At 41.2% G+C, this 22,625-nt stretch overlaps 1 long non-coding RNA gene across 1 annotated transcript in view; it reads right to left on the reverse strand.

Annotated features, from left to right (window-relative positions):
- Positions 1-13,544, reverse strand: part of LOC139439953 (uncharacterized) — a 74,042-nt gene extending 60,498 nt beyond the window's left edge. The window contains exon 1 of the long non-coding RNA XR_011650017.1: positions 13,352-13,544. This is a non-coding gene — a long non-coding RNA (uncharacterized lncRNA). The remainder of the gene's footprint in view (positions 1-13,351) is intronic.
- Positions 13,545-22,625: the final 9,081 nt, after the last annotated feature.

Genomic DNA, 22,625 nt, shown 5'->3' on the forward strand with positions numbered 1-22,625 from the left:
GTGATTAGAAGGCAGCACAAATTGCCACAGGGCAAAAATTCCTTTATATAATATGTTAATCATGTTAAAAACACAAACCTAAATATTTTCCAACCATAATAAAGAGCAGAGCTACCCACTATTTCCAACTGCCAGATAAAAAAGCCTCCTGCTCAGTTTCTAACTGTGCTGCCTGGTGAAGGTAACTAGGGGCCAGTCATAACCAAAAGGGCCAACTCTTCCTGGTTGTCTAGAGCTGGGCTGGCTTTCTGCCCTCCTTTGCTCTGAGAGCAGTAACTCTCAACCTTGTCTACGTACTGGACTCAACCTAGGGGAATTTAAAACGCTGCTATCTGGATCCACCCCTTAGAGATTCTGATTTAATGGGTGCGATATGTGGTCTGGGCTGTGGCAGTGGGATTTTTTAAAAAAGGCCCCCAAGGAAGTCTAGTGATCACCCAGGCAGAGAACCACTGCCTTAAGTCTCTCCATCTGGAGCCCAACAGTTATGATTAATTCCTCTATGCCATCCTGTTCCTTTATGCCCCCCCCTCTCAATAGCAGAGAAGGATGGGCCAGTTACTTATACTTGCAATTATATTTTAACCAATGTTTATTTAGACAAATTGCTTCTTCAACTTAGCATGAGCATCATAAATCTTTTATATGTAAGTATACTGCAATTTTCTCTTTTCTTTTTAAAGGTATTAAGGCAGTAGCCATCCATTGGGATAAGCAAGTAAATTTACTGTCTGATTTAGTCAGCCAAAGGGGTGCTGATGCAAAATACCAGAAATCTGTTGGCTTTTATAAAGGGTATTTATTTGGGGTGGAAGCTTACAGTTGCCAGGCCATAAATCCTAAGTTACTTCCCTTACCAAGGTCTGTTGCCACATGTTGGAGTAAGATGGCTGCTGATGCCTGCAAGGGTTCAGGCTTCTTCTTCCTCTTAAGGCTCTATGGTCCCAGCTTCTTCCAATATCAACTGTAGACTGGGGTAAGTCTTGTCTCTACCCCGGGGCTCATTTCTGTCTAGGCTCAGGTGCTCTGCTCTCTCCACAAGGCCAGCTATAAAGGAGCAGGCAAACAGGTCATCTCTCTTCCCAGGGCCTCTGCTGTGTCTAATGGCAGCTTCTCTCTTTTCTTACATATCTTCTTCTTTCTGTATTTATTTCCCAGGGCTCCAGCATTAAAAACTCCAGCAACTGAACAACAAGGAGGCTCTCAGGACATAACTCTTAGGCATCCTGTAATACTAGGCCAAGTTTCAATTACAAGAGCAAAGGCTCATAAGCACAGTCATCAATATCAAGGGCCCATCGATGGAACATCTCCTTCACTGCTCATTGCCCATGGACTCAGGGATTCTTGCTCTTCCACTGGAGAATGTGGCAGAGCTCCCCAGGGTAGGAATTTGATATTCTTTCAGTTATTGTGTGAATCTCCACCCACTGTGACAATGCTCCATAAATATTTGAACACATTTATATGCCTTATATGTATGACTAGGTGAGCTTCCTCCCATGTATCTATCACTGACACCCTGCACCAAAAAAAATGATACTCCCCTTCCACCATTTGTAACCATTCTAAGATCCAAAACGTTTTCAAAACTGAAGCCAATAAAATAGCCAAATACAATTAACAAGGAAATGAAATAATAAAGATAGTTTTAAAAGTAAGAAATAAAAGACAAAAAAATTTTAAAAGATAAAAATTAAAAATTTTTTTGGGATAATAAAAAGTACTGAAAAACGATTCAAAAATTTTTTTCATATTTTGCCTTTCATCACTGTAGGATCTGTTATTCTATATGTACAGTGACATTTTATTTCATTTATTCCCCAGTGTCTTATTTTTTTCAATTAGTCTTCAAAGAAGTTTTAGGTTACAGAAAAGTCACATATCAAATACAGGGGACTCCCATATATCCAACATCCTCCCCCTTTGCCCCTTCCCCTATTAATAACATTGTATATGTGGATGGTACATTTGTTACAACTGATGTACAAATATTGACACATAGCCACTACCCATGGTCAATGGTTTATATCATGGTTTACATTATGGGCTTTAGGTGCCTTGCCAGTGGGTCCTACTTTGGAATTTATGCTCCCCAGTGTGACAGAGTTGGACTCAGTTGAGGTTTCCTTACACACGGCTCTTCTGTTCTCCTACTTGAACCAATAATTAATAATAGAGTTGGTAGGTGTGTGTCCAAGAGACTAAAATCTTTGCACTCTCCATGTGCCAGCTGGGCCCTGAATCTCAATGGAGTTGCAACACCTACTCTCCTGTTCATTGGTCTCACCCAGGACAACTAACAAGGCAGTGATGATGGACAATCACCATACCATGGAGCTGAAAGAGTCTACAACTGCAAACAAGACAGTCCCATTCATCAGCCCTATGGGATCGAAGTTGGAGTGGACATCACCATGCCAGGATCCTCAGGATTGCAGAATGAACTATGGACCAAAGTGGACTTACTGGTATTCTACTATAAACACATTGTGATTCTAGCAATGGAAAAAGCTGTATCATTGATGTGGCAGCCATGGCTACTAGAGCTTCTGAGGGCAGCAAGAGGGAAAAAACAGTGTAACAGGGGCATTTTTGGGACTTGGAAATTGTCCTGAATGATATTGCAATGACAGATACAAGCCATTATATATTTTGTCATAATTTACAATACTGTGCAGGAGAGAGTGTAAACTACAATGTAAAGTGTAATCCATGCTTAGTGGCAATCCTCCAAAATGTGTTGATCAATTGCAATTAATGTACTAATGAGGGGTGTTGTTAATGTGGCAGTGTGGGAGATGTGGGGAGTGGGGCATGTCAGAATCCCCTATATTTTCTATGTAACATTTATGTAATCTAAATATCTTTAAAAAGATAAAAAGTTTTTTAAAAATTAAAAATTAAATTTAAAAAAATAGGGGAGGAGGCAATTCCAGGCAGAGGGAAAAGTCAAGCTGCAATGTGGGCTCACAGCTTATAAGATCAAGTCCCTATGGGTAAAGTGAAAATATATTGCTTGATTTTCCTTAAGAAATTATATATTCTTTATAAATAAAGAGATTACCTAATCTTTTTCATTTAAAAACAAAAACAAAAACTCCAGCATCAAAATTCTACTGTCTGCTCTGCCATGTGGTTTTCTCTGTGAGTCCCCATCCACCAAGAGGACAGGGACTCAATGTCCTACTGATGTAGCCTAATCATAATTTAATCAAGTAAAAGTGAAACCTCTGAATCCAATTCAATCTAATATGCCCAGAGGAACAGGTCAGTTCACAAACATACTCCAATACCTATTTTTGGAATTCATAAACAATATCAAACTGCCACACTGTCTAAAAATGAAAACCTGATCTAGTCAAAGGAAGATTCTATGGTGGCTCTGAAAAAGACAGTCCTTGGTCTCACCACACCAGGTGGCCTTTGTTTTCTTAGAGAGGCTGCAAAGGTTTAGCTCAGGTGGGATGAAGAATCTGTGTTCCCTTAACACTGCTTTGCTTCTGACAGAGAGAGCCCCTGAGCTCTGGAACGCAGCCAGGTCGCCTTCTACATCTCCTTTAACCATGACCCAACACCTGACCACTCTATTCTCTAATCCATGACAATAGATTATCTCTTAAATTCTCTGGAATGTTACCACTTTGTTTTTATTTTTATTTGAATACCATCTACAGTTTTTATTTCTGTTAATATAGCTAGGAAATTTGGAATATACAGAAAAGCAGAAGTAGCTAAAAGTCATCCAAAATTCCACTACCCCAGAATAACCTCTTTTAACAGATGTGTGTATTACCCAACAGTCTCTTTGGTTTTGTTGTGCATGCACATAATATACACACATAATATGTAGCAGATTTTTGTTACAAAACTGAGATCATACTGTGCATGCCACTCATTTACATTGTAAACAAATTTTCAGATCGTTAAATAATTATTCCACAGCACAATATTGTAGCCTGAATAATAATCATTTGGAGGTGTGGTAATTTATTGAGCCAGTCTTTTAGAGCTGCACAATTAAGTAGAATTCCACTTTCAACATGATATACCATACTGCTATCAATATTCTTGAACAGAAACCTTCATGCATATCTCTGAGTTTTAGTTAATATTTAGTCATTTTTCATCCTCCCTCCCCCAGGATTTAGAACCTGTCCCTATTATGTCTGTGGAAATTTACTCTGATTAGGAAGTTTCTGACTACTAAGGCATGTCTATGGAATGTTTCCCTTGGGAATAAAAGATACATTCTGTTTTCAATGTTTTCATTCACATTGTTAAACTCATTTGTAAGGTTCCAACTGAGACTTCTTTAATTAGCCCTCTTTGTTATCAACCATTGTGCCTCAAGGTGATCAACACAGGACCAGCATTCAGAGGTGCCACATAGTGCTCCACACACATTGCCACTAATATTAAAAATACTCTGTTTGTTACATAACTTCAGGTAAATACAGCAAGGTACAAAGAAACCGAGTGACTTCCTATGTCAATCACATCACAGCTGGTGCAGAAGCTGATATCCATTATTTCTTTCTTTGCTAACAGAACCCTGGTTTTGTTTAAGCAGCAATGTGCTCGTCTATGCTGGATAAATCAAGAGTAGACTAACCCATTCGTGGAAATCCACATTCCTTAGCCAGTGACTCTCCTGGGAACCTAGCAGTAAGAGGATGTCTGCTGGGAGATTTGGGGGAAGCTTTTCCTCCCTAATAAGAGGGCACAGAGAAGACCCTCTTTGACACAACTGTTTTCCCTCTCCCTTCCTGCATCCTAATTTTAGAAGCTGTCACATGAGGAAGTTAATGCCTAGAGTTGTTGAAGCCCTCTTGGGTGTAAAAGGAGATGATGAAAAAAAAAAAACAACTGTAAAGATGCCATGCTAGTCCTCTGATATCATTGGGTTATTTCATATACCTTGGAACCAACTACCTCCAGACTTCTAGTTAGACAATATGATTAAATATTCTTTTATAGTTAAAGCAACTGCTAGTTGGGGTTTCTGTTTCTTGCAGCCCAAAGCATTCCTAGCCAAGACAACTGGCCAGGGTCGTAGAAGTAGTCCTAGATCTGGGCTTGAAGGAAGTGTTTCTGACTCCAAAGCCCTTACTCTTTCTACTATAACATGCTAAATTTCCTCCTCCCTAAAGAGTGAGTCATCAATTTCCATGTGAAACACTTATAAGTTTTTGAAGGGAAGAACCCAAGTCTTGTGAAATATCACCTTGTTTCTATAAGACCCTTTAGTTTGTCCAGACTGTTTTTAATTTTACTCTGGTCTTCTTGACTATTAGGTTCTTTATTTTATTAGCACCATTATCACATTTAACTAATGTCATTTCCTTGTTTTCTCTGCTTATTTATAATGATAAAGAATAGAATTGTTTCCAAGTTAATTCCAAAGAAATACCACTTGATTTTGAACTTCCACTCTCCCCACCTTTCCATGCCCAGAACTGAGTCACCAACAAGTCTCCTCTTACCTGGCTGTGCACCTGGTTAGAACTGATTTAGTGATTCCTGTCATCCATCTTGCCCCAGCTTGCAATGACCAGAGGGCCACAATGTGCTCATTTTGCTTCACAAATCCCTGGAAGATACTCAAGCTGGAAACAGTTCTATTGGTTGGCTTAATTGTAATAACTATATGAGAAACAAAATAGCTTTTTCTATCCATCCGGCAATTTATCCTTCCTAAGGGAAGACCAATAGGCTATTGTGGAAAGTGGTTATGTTGTTATCACTCTCAAGGGTTTTGGGGTAGAGAAGTCCAGGCCCTCCAAAATGGCATTCCCTCCTATATCAAATAGGTTTCTTTGGTCATAAACAACAAACATTGACCCTGAAGAACTTTAGTGAGGGAGAGAGAGAGAAAGAGAGAGGGAGGAAGGAGGGGGGGAGATGAACACTTAGGGCTTTGGATGGATGGGAAGTGAGGCAGTTCTAGGGATCTTGGTAGCCAGAACTAGTGCACAGGCCCTCAGGGCTTGACTGTTGAAACATGCAGCTCTGCAAGGACCATGGACCCAACCAGACTATGGTGAATGGGGAAGGGAGTGTTTTCCAAAGACAAGTGGGGCTTTTTTAAGAAGAAAGAGGGAGGAATATGGAGCTCACACATGTGCATGTGCAGGAGAGTGTATGGCAGGTGAAAAGAAAAATCTGTTGACTAAAACCTGTCTTTATTGCAGGCCATAAGGAATTGCAGTATTTGTGCCTACTATATAAGGTGAGCAAGGAAGGTACTATTTTCCAGGCTTTACCAACTAACTGCTGGCTTTCATCAACCATCTGAAAAACTTAATTTCAAGTTGAGAAGTTTTGTCCTTGGGAGAGTGTTGGGATTCCTGGCAAAAGGGGAATGGGTTTACATAAAGCTGAAATACAGGTAACATACTGACTACAGTAAGCTTGAAATCATCTCCCCAAGGGAGCCCCTGAACTGTAAAGCTCTCCAGAGCTGGCATTACACAACTTGGGCCAAGCCCTGCCCTAGAGCCCTAAGGGCAGCCTCAGACCTACTGGAACAAGGACACTCCCTAGCTGGGCTTTAATGACCCTGTCCAGTAAAATGCACTTGGCAGTGTCTCTTGCCTTAGGGAGATCATCCACTATCAGTGCTTAGCTTCTCTGGGCTTAGGAAGGCCTTGCCAGACTATTCATATTACTTAACTTCCTAGGTAGCCCTGGAGAGAAAGGTGTATGTTACAAAGGGTAAGGAAATTTAGCCCGAGATCCCAGAACCAGCCACTACATTTTTCTTGTCTAGCTTCCTTTCATGTACTGTTTAAAGCAGAAATCTACTTTAAAGGCTCCTAAGGTTATTAGTGGGGGGATGTTGGGGGAATTGGGGGAACATTTTATTTGGCCCTTTTTGCTGCATCAGACACTGTTTCGCTTCCCACCCCTGTCACCAACATCTCTCCAAGGGACAAACTCCACCATCCACTCAGGACTGGCTATATAATCTCAGGGACTAGTGCAACATGAAAATACAGGGCCCCTTGTTAAAAAAAATTATTAAGCTTTTCATGACAGAGACAGCAGAGCAGCAAACAAAGTGCAGACCCTTCTGAGCAGAGGGCCCTATGGGAAGGCACAGGTGCCAGCCCACCCTCACGCATTACCTCCAGCCCCCTCATCAGTAAATTACCAGGATATAGACCACTTGTAGAGCTGAAGAGTTGCTCCTTTCTCTCTTTGTGGTTCTTCCCAAGGCTTTATCTACCCACAGCTTTCATATGAAGGCCACAAAGTGAAGAGAAGCTAGTAGAAAGGAGATGCTCTGCCTCTCCCTTCTTTCCACCCCTTTCTACAGCTCCCATTGTACTTTTCATCCCGCCAGCACAAGGTGAGACCAGGGCCTGGCTTTCAAGATGAACATGAAGTCTATTGGCACCCACGGGCCTCAAGCCGCCCTCCTTAGTCTGTAGTTGCCATGATGGTCCACACGCCATATCCCACTAGAACCTTCCTCCTATTCTGCACTGGGCATCAGCCCCTCTGACTCCAGAGTTAGGCTCTCTTGACTTTCCCTGATTCTAACATCCTTCCCAATAGGGAAAAGTCTGAGGAGACCATTCCACACCTCTCCATTCCCAACATGTGACTATTTCCATAGAAACTTGCTGATAACAGACCTATATTATATCATGTCATCCATTCATGACACCAAAGATGGAGCTAGCATGTGAGATGGGAAGTGTTATGATAGGTCATGGTAAACATTTGGAAAGAAATTACTCAGTTTAGCAGAATAACTGGACATTAGAAAAGGGACTGAGCGGAGTCAGGATAGCAGGGCCTAATTTTCTGCTTTTCTTTCTGCTCTCCCAGGCCCCACCTGTGGCGGTGGGGAGACAAGAGTAGGATGGCACCCTCCATGTGGCCCCTGGCTTCACCGGCGTGGTGGGGAGGAAAGAGGTGGGTTTTAGGTTGAAACATACCTGAGTTCATTGCTAACCTGCTCTGTGGTCCTGGACACAGTTCTTAATACTCCTCTCTGGGCCTCTAGTTTCCTCACCCAGCAAACCAGGGAAGATAATTTCAATTCTGTGAACTGATGAAGGATCTCAGATAATGGTGTAAAGCACCTGGCACATAATGTTACGCACAGCCAAGCTCCTTGTTCTACAACTCAGTTCTTAGTGACTCATTCTGAGGAATGGGGAAGAGATGAGCACACATCCTCAGGGAGTCTTTGAACAGACCAGGTGTGGCTCCGGTCTTCAAAGGAGAACATGGGGCTTGGTGAGCCTCTGGGCCTCCTTTCCCCAAATCACCCCCCCACTGACTTCTTGCAGCTAATACCACCCTGGAGCTATCCCAAAGCTTCTTGCCAGCATCCTGTCACTCCCTCACTCCTCCCAGGACAAACATGTAAGCACTTAGTGCTCAGAAAGAGTTTTGAGACTGGTCCTGGCAGAGCCAGTGGTCATGAAACAAAGCACTTGGCCTTGGTCCACATCTGGCAATCAGAGAGCAGCCGGGGACGTGCAGCCGAGATGCGTGATTCAGGCAAAGAATTCCCCTTTCTCTCCTCCCCTTTTACTTTGCTCTATTTGCAGAATGCCATCCACAGTTGCTTAATAATTACATACCTAGTCCAAAATCTTTCTGCCTCAGCCCTCCCCATACTCATGCACTACTTCAAGTCTCCAGGAAAACTAAGATTTATTTCACCTACCCTATGCATCAAGAGCTAAGAAGGCAAGGTCCACTTCCCTGGATTCCAATGCTCCTCAGAGGCCCTTCACAGTGTCCATCAGTCTGTTTTATGGGCACTTAAAACCAACCTCCCATTCTGTCACAAGACTCAAGACCATGGCCAATTGAGTCTTTCCTTGTTCTCCCTCATTTTACCCCGTCATCTCTTCTGCTCTCCGGTGGTCAAGCCTCCTACAGGTCTACTCCCTACACCTTCAACCTCCCACCCCCACACTGACCGAGGCCTCCTATGCAGGTGTCTTTAGAGCAGGGCTTGGCAAAGATTTTCTGTAAAAGGCCAAAAACGTTTTAGGCATATGAGCCAAGAAGTTAAACAAAGCTATAATGTAGGCGCTTAAAATATGAAGGCCCTTTAAAATATAATCATCTAAAAATGTAAAAACCTTTCTTAAGTCACAGACCATACAGAAACAGGCCAGTAGCTGGTTTTGGCCCCTGGGCCATAAGTGGCCCACCTCTGCTTTAGGGGATTTAGCCAGGTGTTTAGGACCATCTCGAGGCTGTCAGGTTTTCTTACCCTCTGTGTTTCCCCTCATCACTTCCCTCCCTCTTTCAAGAGACCCCGGTCCAGACTTTCTCATTACCACCACCCCTAAATGCCAGGTGTCTCACATTTCCTAGCCTTGGTGTCTTTTCTCGATCCTAATGTTAATGTGAAGTTCTCTCCCCAACACAATTTAGGTTTTATTGCTTTTGTCCCAGTCTAAGTGGCTCCAAATCACATTTTGAGGGTGAAGAGGAAGAATTAATTCATTCAAGCAAACCTTTAATGATTGCCTACTAATGTGTTACTAAGTAAGCTACACTGCTGGGAAATTCAAGCCCCATCTCTATCTAGGGAAGGCGGCCCCTACAGGAAGTAAGTGTTGTGGCTGCAAAGCTCTGTAAACCAGGGGTTCCCAGATTCCACATTTCATGGACTGGAAGATGTTCAAAAACTTTTTCAGGGCACAGGCAGAAGAATGGCAACTTTTCATTCTGCCTAATTGTTGACAATCAAAAAACAACTACATCCTGTGTAACCATTGAAGTAGGTACAGTTTTTAGCATGAAAAGTATGGTGAAGCTCTAATGTTAGAGTAAAGGACACCTGACAGCCTTATACCAACACATTTATGAATGTACCCCATTGTCCTCCTTTTTCTTGTTTCTATATGGACCAGGGAAAGCAACAGTGATCTGTAGACCAGCATTTACAACCAATTTTTATTATTTTTAGCTCTATAAACTAGCTTCTCCTTTAAACACCTAGGAATTCATCCAGAGGACACGCTTTTGCTCATCTCAGTGGGACAAGTAGTCTATCTGCTTCTTGTTCCAAAACAGTCTTTTTTCCCTGTTTGATGTATTTTTGTCATAATGGAAGTGGACCTCCCTTAGAAACATAAACAATTAAAGATGATCTAGGTATAAAGATGCAGATCCTGAGGCATAAAGAGGGTAATTACTTGACTGAGGTCCCCCTATTTAGAAATCCATTCTCTCCTCTTCTATTGGTTTGTTGCCATTAGCCCCAAACTGCCTCCTTTAGTTATTTCTTTATGTGACCTTTTCTCATTCCCCACACATCACCTGTGAGAATGTGATGATGAAGATGGATGGGGTCAAGAGGTCCACATCATCCAGGAACACTAGACAATTGTTTAAAGCAGATCTATGACATATTTGTATTATCCAAATGAGATATTATTATTATTATTGCTTATGCAGTCAATATTAGTTTTACTACCTGTTTACCATTTTTCTTTGCTTACTATGTCTTCCTGCATCCCAGACCATTCCATCTGCCCATCTGTGATCATTGCCACCTCCTTTCTTTCCCTTCCTTCTTTCCTCCCTTTCCTTCTTCTTCTCTCTTTCTCTTCTTTCTTTTCTTTCTCTCTTTCTCTCTCTCTTTCTTTTTCATACATCCTTTAGAATTTCCTTTAAGAATGGTCTGTTGTCTAAATAGTTATTGTCTATCTGAAAGTCCTTAAGTGCATTAAGTGCAGTCAGAAATGTGGGTGGCTTGAGAAGCCCAAACTTGTGAGTGGCATCTGAAGAAAGGGCAGTCTTGTAGAGGACTGTGCCCTCCATTGATCTGGAACTCAAAATTAATTTTTCATTGTGAACTCTAGTTCCATGGAACTTTATATCTGGGAATCATTGAGGCCTGTGTTAAAGGGGGGTTACTTCAGAGAGGATTTGCTTTGTTTCTACTAGGTGCCAGAAAATACTACCTACAAGGACCACATTAAAACAAATTATTAGCTGAAGTTTTAAAAATCACACTGAGAATGTAAATTTGCCTGGAAACCTGCATAAAGGCTCCCCTGTGGTTATAAATTCTCAGATTTTATCCCCTGCCACGCAGAGCCAGGGTTGAGGCAGGGAAGCTACTGCTCTATACCCTCGAGGAGGAGGAGGAGTTGTAAAATTCCTGGTCTAACTTGTCACTGAGGATATATCCTTTGGGGTCCAAGATTATTTAAAAGAAGTTCTTTAATATAACTTCCCAAATTCCCCTAGAATTTGTCTCATGTTGGCCATGTAGATATTAAAACTAACCCTTTGGCTCACTTTAATGAAGGCAGATGCCCCCGAGGGGAACCTTCAGCTTAAGTGCTTCATCATCTTTCTGGATTTATGTTTCCTCATTTGTCTTATTTAGTTTTGTGGTTGTTGTTGTTTATTTGTCTGCCTCTTACTTTCCTGCCAGCTTAGTGATGTCTTTTAAAAGTTATTTTTTAAAATATTTTTGTTCAGCCTTTTAGGTATTTTGAAGAAGAAATGTTTTAAAAGTATCTACTTTATCATATGTTTTACAAGCCCTAGTTCCATCAAAATATGAACTCAATGACAGCCAGCCTTCAAGATGGTCCCCAATTGTCCCTACCTCCTGTACTCATGTCTTGGTATAATCCCTACCAAGGTTGGTTCCCATGACCAATAAAATACAGCAAAAGTGATGTTATGGCAGGTCATAAAAGGCATGGCAGCTTCCTACTATATCTCTCTTTCTTGGATCACTTATGCTGAGGAACTCACCTTCCGTGTCATGAGATCATTCACCTACAGACAGATTCGTGTATCAAGGAACAGAGGCACACCAACAACCACAGAGTGAGCTTAGAAGCAGATCTTTTAGCCCCAGTCAAGGCTTCAGGTGACACAGTCCCAGCAACATCTTGATTGCCACCTCATGGCAGACCCTGAGCCACACTCATCCAGCTGAGTTGCCACTGGATTCCTGGCCCTCAGAAGTTGTGTGAGATAAGAAATGTTCACTGTTTAAAGCTGCTAAGTTTGGGGGGAATTTGTTGCAGAGCAGTAGATATCATATAAACTCCTGCCTTTCCTGTAGTTCCAAAACTTGGAAATGTTTTCCTGTATTATGTCCAGAAGTTCCACATTAACATGTATATCTGTTTTTGTGAGTGAGATTGACACATTAATGCATTAACATCATTAACATTCATATCCAACCCCAGATTCTCTTACATAACTGCCTACCACCTTCAGAAAGCAGTCCAGGAAGGCATGAGACACGGGGTGTATAAGCTGTGCCCAAGAGAGTGTTGTAGCTCTGGAGTGAGAATTGCCTGATGTGAGTGGAGAATAGACGTGGATAATATGATACCATCCAGTGACAGAGGCCACAGAACGCCTGAGGGTGAGCCTCTGTCCACATCTTTGCTCACACCATTTTCTCCCCTTACAATGCCTTCCTGGTCCTCTCTGGTTTTCTAAGTCCAAACCATTCTTCAGCCTTCTTAGTGTACCCTTCTCTGATTGCACCAGAAATGTGTGATTACTCATTTCCTCTTGTGAGCTGCCATAGCCCTAACTGTCAACACAACTCAGCAGCACAATGACGGACTGCCTACCTCCAAAGTTAGATTTTAAACTGTCTAATTCTTATGTAGCCCATACCTTAGTACCCAGCAAAGTTGTTCGCATACAGTAGGTTCTCTACTCAATGATAACGATGAAGGCCAACTTCGAAAATGACTCGCCTTTCAAGAAAGATTTACCTCTATTTAGCTTATTGCCTTAAGTAAGATGCTTTAGCCCTCTGGGACTTAATTTCCTCACTAGTGAAATGGGGATAGCCATAGTTAAAAAGCACTGCAAGATAAGGGGATGTGGCTCAACCGATTGGGCTCCCGTCTACCATATGGGAGGCCCTGGGTTCGCTTCCCAGGGCCTCCTTGTGAAGGCAAGCTGGCCCACGCCTGCAGAGAGCTGACGGCTGGCACCCATGGAGCACTGATGCAGCAAGATGATGCAACAAACAGAGACAAACAGACACAGAAGAATGCTCAGTAAATGGACATAGAGAGCAGACAGCAAGCAAGTGGCAAGTGGGGGGAATAAATAAATAAATAAAATCTAAAATAAAAAGAAGCACTGTAAGGCCACCTCATGCAGTTACAGGGTTTGTGCTTTCCACAGAGGGCCCAGCTGAGGTGGGGAGTCAGTCAAAATGCGGCCAACACTCCTCTCAGCAGATCCTCAGCTCTGATATGGGCTATGCCAGCCTAGAGGAAGGGACACACTGCTGTCATTCATCCACCCAAAGGGCACCTTTCGTAGCACACGCAGAAGCACTGTCTATGATAGCAGGGCCCTGAGCACTTACGCGTGTGAAAGGACACAGTCTGGCCACCCCCGCACCTGCACTGAAGCGCAAGCCCACGCATCCTGCTGGGCCGAGTCTGCCATCATCAAGGACTCCTCCAAGAAGCCCAGGCAGGAGCTGGTCCAGTTTCTCGATCAAAGGGTAAATAAGTCCATGGTTTTTGCTCTCTTTTGTACGTGACTAGTTGTACTTGGCTATGACCTGGATTTAGAAACTTATTTCCTTGGACAGTATACTTGCAAGTAGCCACTCACTGTCTACCCCCTCCCCCATTCCTGTTGATTCTGTCCTTTTTGTGTGCACTTCCCAATGTTTCCTGGTTAAACCAGTTTTCAGTGTTGATTTTTTAACACATCTGCTTTTAATAACCCCTGCAGGGATTTTCCATTTTTGCAAATGGAAGGAAAAGTTAAATAAATGGGCCTCACTGCTGCCACTAGAATGAGCTAATGAAGATATCTCAGTCCTTTTGTTCAGATATATGATGGCACGGTGTGTCCATCCATCTTCTTTTTAAAGTCTTTCTTCACGCCTTTGGTAAATCTCTGCTGCCAGATACTGATTATCGGGGCATATTCTTGCTAATTTACTTGTATATAAGCCTAGAAGTTATCTTTAACCTGTGTCTTAGTTTCCTGGAGCTGCTATCACAAATACCACAAACTGGTTTTGGCTTGACAGCAGGAATTTATTGTCTCATGGCTTTGAAGGCTCGGAGCACTTGCTTCCTCCTGGGGTCAGTAGCTCTCTGGTGCGGGCTTGCTGCAATCCTTGAGGCTCCTTGACTTGTTTCTCTGCCTTTCGTCACATGGCAATATTGTCTCCTTTCTCCTCCAGGTTCTCCCTGACTTCCAGACTTTGGCTCTTCATAAAAATTCCCGTAATCTGGAGTAAGATCCATCCTGCTTCAGTTGGCCCCAATTTAAATAAAAATAATGTCCTCAAGAGGTCCCATTCACCATGGGCTCACACCCAAAGGGCCATGGATTAAGATTAAGAGCATGATTGTTGGAGTAGGAAGTTTAGTTTATCAGAGCCTGTAAGCAAACCATTCTAACTTGTAGGAAGATGAAATATAGTCTCAAAATGATTCAGTTATTTCTTATGGCTTTCCACAATTAGAAAAAAAGTGACCCCTACAAAAACCCAATTTGCTATCACAAATACCTCTTCTAAGCACACAGCCCACATTCACCTTTGGTCATAATTATAATCCTTTACCAAGTGTTCAATTGTTCATAATATTTTTCAGCCACATGATGAATAATAAAGATGACACAATGTCTAAAAGACAGAAATCAGAGTCCTCTGGCTCCCTGCAGCCTGAATGCCAGGATTCTAATAACTGAGTTATTTCCCAAAGTGCCTAGATATAGCTTGCTTCTGTCTTCCTTCAATTCTTCATATGTTTTTTCATTGCTCTCTGTCCAACCTAGAGCTTGTTTTTCTCCATCTGGGTCAGTGTTGTGCAGAGACAATGTTGGAGGTTTCTTACAGGCTATGATTAAAAGAGAATTAGGGACGCTTTCTTCCTAAAATATCTATACTTACAAGTTCCACATGGCTGAAATTGGACATGAATGAGCCCTCCTGAGGGTTTAGGTATTGCCTTCCCTAGGTCCTCCCCACATCCTTTTTCTTCCCCACAATTTATTATGAAAATTTTCAAGCATGCAGAAATGTTGAAAGAATTGCACTGTGAACACTTCTAATCCCTAGCTTGTAGAGTGAACATTTTTGCTGTATTTGCCTTATCACATATCTAGGCATCTATTCATCCATCAGTGCATCTTTTTTTGGATGCATTTCAGAGTAAATTGTAGACATCAGCATACTTCACCCCAAAAGACTGAAACATGCATATCATTAAACTAGAATTCAATATTTGTTTATGGTTCTTTTTGTGTGCGAGTTATTTACATATAGTGAAATGCACAGATCTTCAATGTACTAATGAATCTTACTTTAAAATGCAAACAGTCTTCCCTGGAATTACCCCTGAAGTCACTCATGCCTGAACCTGAACTGGATTTACAAGTTCTTCTCAAGGAGCAACCCATAGCAGGATGAAAAAATATAGGAAAAAACAAGTGGGCACACTTCTCCTACTTCATTAATTTGCCAGAGTTGAGCTGAATTACTGTGATTTTCTGAGTTAGTAGCACTTAATTTTGGAATATATTTCTGCTACCCAACACCAGTATTTTAGAAATCAATATTTCTGGAAAACATCATCATCTTTACCAGCACTCATGAGGATCTTCTATCTGCCAAGCACTGAACTGATTTCTTTATATTCACAAATCATTTAATACTCACAATAGCCAGAGGAGATAAATATTATTATTACTCTCATTATTTTACAAATGAAGAGATGAAAGTCCAGAGAGGCTAAATAACTTGCTGATGGTCACACAGCTCACTAAACGGTGCAGCAGAAACTCAAAACTTGGTATGTATGACTCCCAGCCCTTGTTCTTAACCACTCAACATCCAACATTCCACTCATTTACTGAGCACCTACTCACTCCCCACCACAGGTCTAGGACCAGATACCAAGTGCTACAAGTACATAGAGAAGACCCATTAAACCAATAAATAGATTTTGCTTAGTGAGTGAATGTTCATGAAATCAGGGGTGATGGATTTTATTATCCCTGATTTTGTAATGAAAAAACTAAGAATCTCCAAAAGAAAACTGGTCAAAGATCACAGTGCTAATAAATAAGCCATATGATTGAAACAAAAATCAAGTTCAAATCTAGATTACTAATGGCATATTACATTTTTCTTTGTGGAGAGGACTTTCTAAGGCATCATGAAAATAACAACAACAACAACAACAACAAAAGGAAAAGTGAATACAAGCAGCAAAATCTTTAACCTGAAATGGAAAACAAGCAGAAGGCAAATTCAATCTGACACAGAAACAAGCAGTACAGGCTTTGCCTTCACCTGTGCTGGCCTGAAGACAGTTGAAACAGGCTATGGGTGAAGAGCAGCAAAGAGGAAGCTGGTCTTTGAAAACTGGATACCTCGCAGCAAATGTAAAATAAACTTGGGAAAAAAATTGCCAAAATATATTTTTTAAAGCACTCCTTTCACATTACAGAAAAGCAGGATGTGCTGTTGCTTCTACTTTGGCACTTAAAAAAAAAAACGATTATTTTTCTTTGTAATAAATTAAGAGTGACATTTTCTCTGCCTTATATTTTTTTGAACTCTATTTTGTTATATCCATGTAGGAAGTAAAATTGTGGAATTAATGCTTATTTTATATTAGCTAAGTCAGGGATGATTTATACCTCACTTTTCTTAAGCTTTATAAAAATCTTCTTATTCTTCAGAGAATCTTTCATATATTCATTACTTTTAAAATTTTTAATAAACTTTATTATAGAATAGTTTTAGATTTATAGAAAAGTTGTGAAGATAGTACTGAGAGTTCCCATATACCCCACACTCAGTTTCACATATTTTTTTCAAAAATTATTTTTTTATCTTCTCATTATAATATTTTGTAATTTTTTTTGTCCAGATTAGGTGTTCAGTAAATGTCTATAAGCAATTATAGACTTTAGGAAGATAAGTCATTATAAATATAAAGTTGAGTGGCACATGGAAACTTTCTTCATTAGTAGTGAAAGACATTCATTCAGGTGGCAGAAATCATGTAACAATTTTTTTCAGGAAGTTTTATTTTGAGTTAATTTTTTAATAAATGTTACATAAAAAATCTAGGGGATTCCCACATATCCAACCCTCTCCCCCTTCCACACTTTCCCCCATTATAATATCTTTCATTGTTATGGTACATTTATTATAATTAATGAATCCATATTGAAGCATGGAATCCATATTGAAGCATTGCTACTAATCGTGGGCTACAGTTTACATTATAGTTTACACTTTGCACCACACGATTTTATAGGTTGTGACAAAATGTATAATGGCCTGTATCCATCATTGCAATGCCGGGCAAAACAATTCCAATGTCCCATAGTGCCCATGTTACACCTCTTCTCTCTCCTTCCCCTCAGAACCTCTGGTGGCCACTGCCTTTATATCAGTGACACAAGTTCTTCCATTACTAGAATACTAGTAAGTCTACTTTAGTCCATAGTTGCTTTTCCCCCCTTACGTTAGTTCATTCCTCAATCTTGAGGATTGGTGATGCCCACTCTGTTTCTGAGCAGTTGTCTCCATGCCTCAGCAGCTCTACAGAGCATATACTAGGATCAATCTGCAGCAGTTGAGACAATTAATCCTTGAATATAAATTGTAGGAAAGTTTTAGTGCCCAAGTTTTATATGTGGGAAATATGGAGAATCAAATTATATTGTATTCGATCCATTTGTATTATGACCTGGCATAGGGGGTGAGGTGAGAGTTGCATAATTAAAATGATTTTTAAAATAACAATTAAATCAGAACCTCTGGGAACAGTGTCTAGACACAAGTTCATTGGATGAGCAACCCAGGTCAAATATAACACACAGGGAAGCGGACTTGGCCCAATGGATAGGGCGTACATCTACCACATGGGAGGTCCGCTGTTCAAACCCTGGGCTTCCTTGACCCCTGTGGAGCTGGCCCACATGCAGTGCTGATGTGCGCAAGGAGTGCCGTGCCATGCAGGGTTGTCCCCCATGTAGGGGAGCCCCGTGTGTAAGGAGTGTGCCCTGTAAGGAGAGCCGCCCAGTGCAAAAGAAAGTGCAGCCTGCCCAGGAATGGCGCCACACGCACGGAGAGTGACACAACAAGATGATGCAATAGAAAGAAACACAGATTCCCGGTGCTGCTGATAAGGATAGAAGTGGTCACAGAAGAACACACAGCGAATGGACACAGAGAGCAGACAATGGGGGAGGGGCAGAAGGGAGAGAAATAAATTTATATATATATATATATAAAACACACAGGCAGAGTGAAAAACCACTGGCAATGGAGAAAGTATGAATGCTGGAATCAGGAACCTGGGTTTGTTCACCACTAGAAGTTACCAGCCTTGTGACCTTAAAGCAAATTACTAATCTCTCTAATTCTGTTTCTTCTTCCACAAAAGGGGAAGTGAATAATTCAACAGCAACAAAAAGCAAACAACCCTACTTAAAAATGGGCAAAATAAACTTGAATAGACATTTCTCCAAATAATATATACAGATAGTCAAAAAGCACATGAACAAAAATTGCTCATCATTAGCCATTAGGGAAATGCAATCAAGGCCACAATGAGATACTATTTCATGTCCACTTAGGTGGCTACTATTTTAAAAAATGGAAAGTAACAAGTGTTGGAGAGTATGTGGAGAAATAGGAATACCTATACATTGTTGGTGGGATCATAAGAGGTACAACCACTTTGGAGAACAGTTTGGCAGTTCCTTGGAAAGTTAAGTATAGATTATTATTGACTTGGCCATTCCACTTCTAGATATCTACTCAAAAGAACTGAAAGCAGGGCCTTGAACAGATATTCACACACATAGCAACATTATTCATAATTGCCAAAAGGTAGATGCAAACTAAAGTGTCCATCAACAGAAGAATGGATAAACAAAAAGGGGTCTCTACATACATTGGAATATTATTCATCCAAGAAAGGGAATGAAGTTCTGATACATGCGACAGTGTGGGTGAACTTTGAAGAGATCATGTTCAGTGAAATAAGCCAGACTCTAAGGGACAAATATTGTATGATCTCACTTATACAAAATATTAGAAGCTGCAAATTCCAGAGTCAGAAATTAAAATGCAGGTTACAGGTGGGGTGGAAATGGGCATTAAGGCTTAAATTTGTAGAGTATCTATTTGGGGCAATGGAAAGTTTGGGTAATGGATGTGGTGACAGTAGCACAACATTGTGGATGTAAATAAGACCACTGAACTGTGTATTTTACTGTGGTTAAAAGGGGGAAATTCTATGTTGTATATATGTTACCATAATAAAACGATCTAAAATCCACAGAACTGTGTAATATAAAGAGTGAATTAAATGTAAACTATGGACTATTTATTAGTAGTATAACTATAATAATATTTTTCATCAATTGCAATGAAGATACAACACTAACGCAAAGTGCTAATAATAGGGATCATTCTGTCATAGAGAGGGGGAAGGTATATAGGAACTCAGTACTTTGTCCATGATTTTTTCTGTAAACCTACAACTGCTTTATTAAAAAAGATGAAAGAAAAGAAAAATGTGTGGGGGGGTAAGAACATCTACCTCACAGAGCTGTTGTATTACATGAGATTGAAAGCAAGACATCTAGCACAGTGCCTGATACAACTAGATGCACAATTTAAGTCAGTGAGAGTGTTCTTTGCGCAAAGTATAGTAGCAATAAATTCATGTCAGGTTTGAATGATTCTGCTAACAGCAACCCACCCAACTCTGCCTCAATAATTAGGAGATGCCAGAATGATTTCTTCCTCCCTTCCACACACACACACATTTACATACACAAAAAGGCAATTCTATCTACAAGAAGATGCAAATAATTTCTATTTGGGGAATTAAGCACTCAGAGCCAGAGGAAAAGGAGACTAAGAAAGGAAAATAGGGTCATGACAGGCTGGATAAGGAGCTACGACATTAAGGGAAAGGCTTATTACAACAAGAATAAAGAACCGATGTCTTAGAGAGCCAGGCAAGGACCTTAGCTTCACTCAGGAAACAGGAAACTGGAAAGGAAAATGTATTAAGGACTCTCCAAAGCGGGTATGGGATCTATCCTGTATTTTTAGGTATCCAAACTATGTACTGGTAGTTCCTTACGACCTGTGGCAAAGTAGTTCCTTTTTCTTTTTTAAAGATTTATTTTATTTATTTCTCTCCCCTTCCCCCCACCCCCACCCCGGTTGTCTGTTCTCTGTGTCTATTTGCCACGTCTTCTTTGTCCGCTTCTGTTGTTGTCAGCCGCACAGGAATTTGTGTTTCTTTTTGCTATGTCATCTTGTGTCGTCTCTCCCTGTGGGTGGCACCATTCTTAGGCAGGCTGCACTTTCTTTGGCGCTGGGCAGCTCTCCTTACGGGGCGCACTCCTTGTGCATGGAGCTCCCCTACATGGGGGACACCCCTGCGTGGCAGGGCACTCCTTGCGCGCATCAGCGCTGCACATGGGTCAGCTCCACATGGGTCAAGGAGGCCCGGGGTTTGAACCACGGACCTCCCATGTGGTAGACTGACACCCTAACCACTGGGCCAAGTCCACCGCCAGCAAAGTAGTTCCTGCAAACTCCACCTAGCTCATCTGAATGTGTTTCATAATATCCAATAGGAATAGGTAACACTTACTGAGCACTTTCAATGTGCTGTGCTAAGCCTTTTATGTGCATTTTCTCACTTCATCCCACCAACTCCATAGAATAGGTGCACTCCTCTTTTTTCCATGTTGCAGATGAAGATGCTTGGAGAGTTAGGGAACTTGCCAAAGCACATACAGCTAATTTAGTGTTAGAAACATGGCATATCCAGGTCCATCTGATTCCAGAGCTTGGTCTCAAGAACTGTCCTAAGAGAACTGTCACTCCTGCTGGTGTGACAATCCCTTTGCTAGTCAACAAGGATTTACCAAGCAACTGCTTTAGTGAAGAAACAATGGGGGATGCAAAGATGAATGACACAAGGTTCCTACTGTCCCATAATGTTCTATCTAGTGAAGGAGCCAGATAAAGGTCAAATGTTAAAAGAAGGCAGGTGTGAAGCATTGACAGATTCAGAAAAAAGAAAATGTGCGATGCCCAGTTAAAATTTAAATTCAGACACAAATGATAAATGATTTTTAGTATGAGTGTTTTGTAAGCACTATTTGGTCAATGCTTATACTAAAAAAATTACTTGTTTAGTTGAAATTCAAATTTAACTGGGTATCCCATATTTTATTTGACAACTCTAGCAAGTGATAGGTTTTACTACGGAGATTCAAGATGGAAATGCAGAAGAGAGAGAGCTCTGGGAGCAATTTTTTTTTTTTAAAGCATACGATGAGAAATGGCAAACAGATGGAATGCTGAGGTAATTCAAAAGAAAAGGAGCTCACATCCAGTTGTGTACTTAGCAAGAGCTAAGAGATAGTATTTGAGCTGGGCCTTAAGAAGTGAATAGGGTTTTCCTATAGGTGAAAGAGCAGACAGTATGGAGATGAGGAAATGCAAAGTTATATAGCTTAACCAGGCTAATAATAATAAATTTACTGGATGCCAGAGTCCATGCCTATTATATTTTACTAGCTAGAGAAGAACGAGGTTTGCACAGAAAATAAGCCAGTGACAATGGTTGGTTGGAAACAGATTGCCCAGGGACTAGATTGCTAGGCTGAGGCCTCTGGGCTTAATTAAGAATAACTCAGTATAAGAAAATATATAACCTTCTAAGGACATTACCCGCCCAAGGCATAGATAAGAGAAGGGTTCCAGAACCCTTTAGGAGTGAGGATGAGGAGAGCAGCAAGGACCACAAAGCGTAGCAGTTAGTCGGATGCTGTCCCCATCACCCGCAGGCCCACAGTGGACGTCCCAGCATACGTGACTTGAAACCAGGCAGGTCTGTAGTGTTGAATTAACTGACACTTGGCTAGATATCAGTGTCTCAGCTCCCTGCTCCATTTTATATTATTCTGGGCTTTACCAAAAATGTAAAAAATGCTATGAAAGTGTGCACCTCCTTTGGAAGTCAAAGAAAACAAGAAAAGCCGTTTAACATGCTCACTCATGAATGTGCTGACACTGAAAATGTTTCCTGATGAGTAGCCAGGGAACAGGCACTCTAACCTTATCTGGACCACAAAATGTGCCTTCTTACCCAGTCGTACCACCTGCATAAGGGAAGGGGAAGACTTTGGAGTGGGATCAAGGGGGACATATGGCAGGAAGAAGGACAAATGTGCACGGTCGGCTTGTTACCAGTGACTTTTGAGAGCACCTGGTCTCTCAGGGCCTTATAGTCACAGTTTTCCAGCCTGAAGAGCAAACTCGCCTGGTTTCTCCATCATCTGACGCCCTGGGGAGAGGAAATTAATCAATCAGTAATCACATCCAAGGTCTTAATATCGAAGAACTTTGTGAACCTGGGGCAGGAAAGCCCCTTAGGAAACCAGCTCTTTGCAGGTGGGGTTGAATGAAAAACTTTCTTGGCCAGAGAAAGAAAGCACTAGCCCCCAATACAACAAAAGCAGGCCTCTTTGTCAGTATCTGATATGTGCCAGGCACTATGTAACTTTGAGTAAGTTTCTTCAACTCTGACTCGCTTAATTTTTGTTGTGTTTTTATG

Source organism: Dasypus novemcinctus, chromosome 11 (genome assembly GCF_030445035.2).
Source record: "Dasypus novemcinctus isolate mDasNov1 chromosome 11, mDasNov1.1.hap2, whole genome shotgun sequence".
NCBI lineage: Eukaryota > Metazoa > Chordata > Mammalia > Cingulata > Dasypodidae > Dasypus > Dasypus novemcinctus.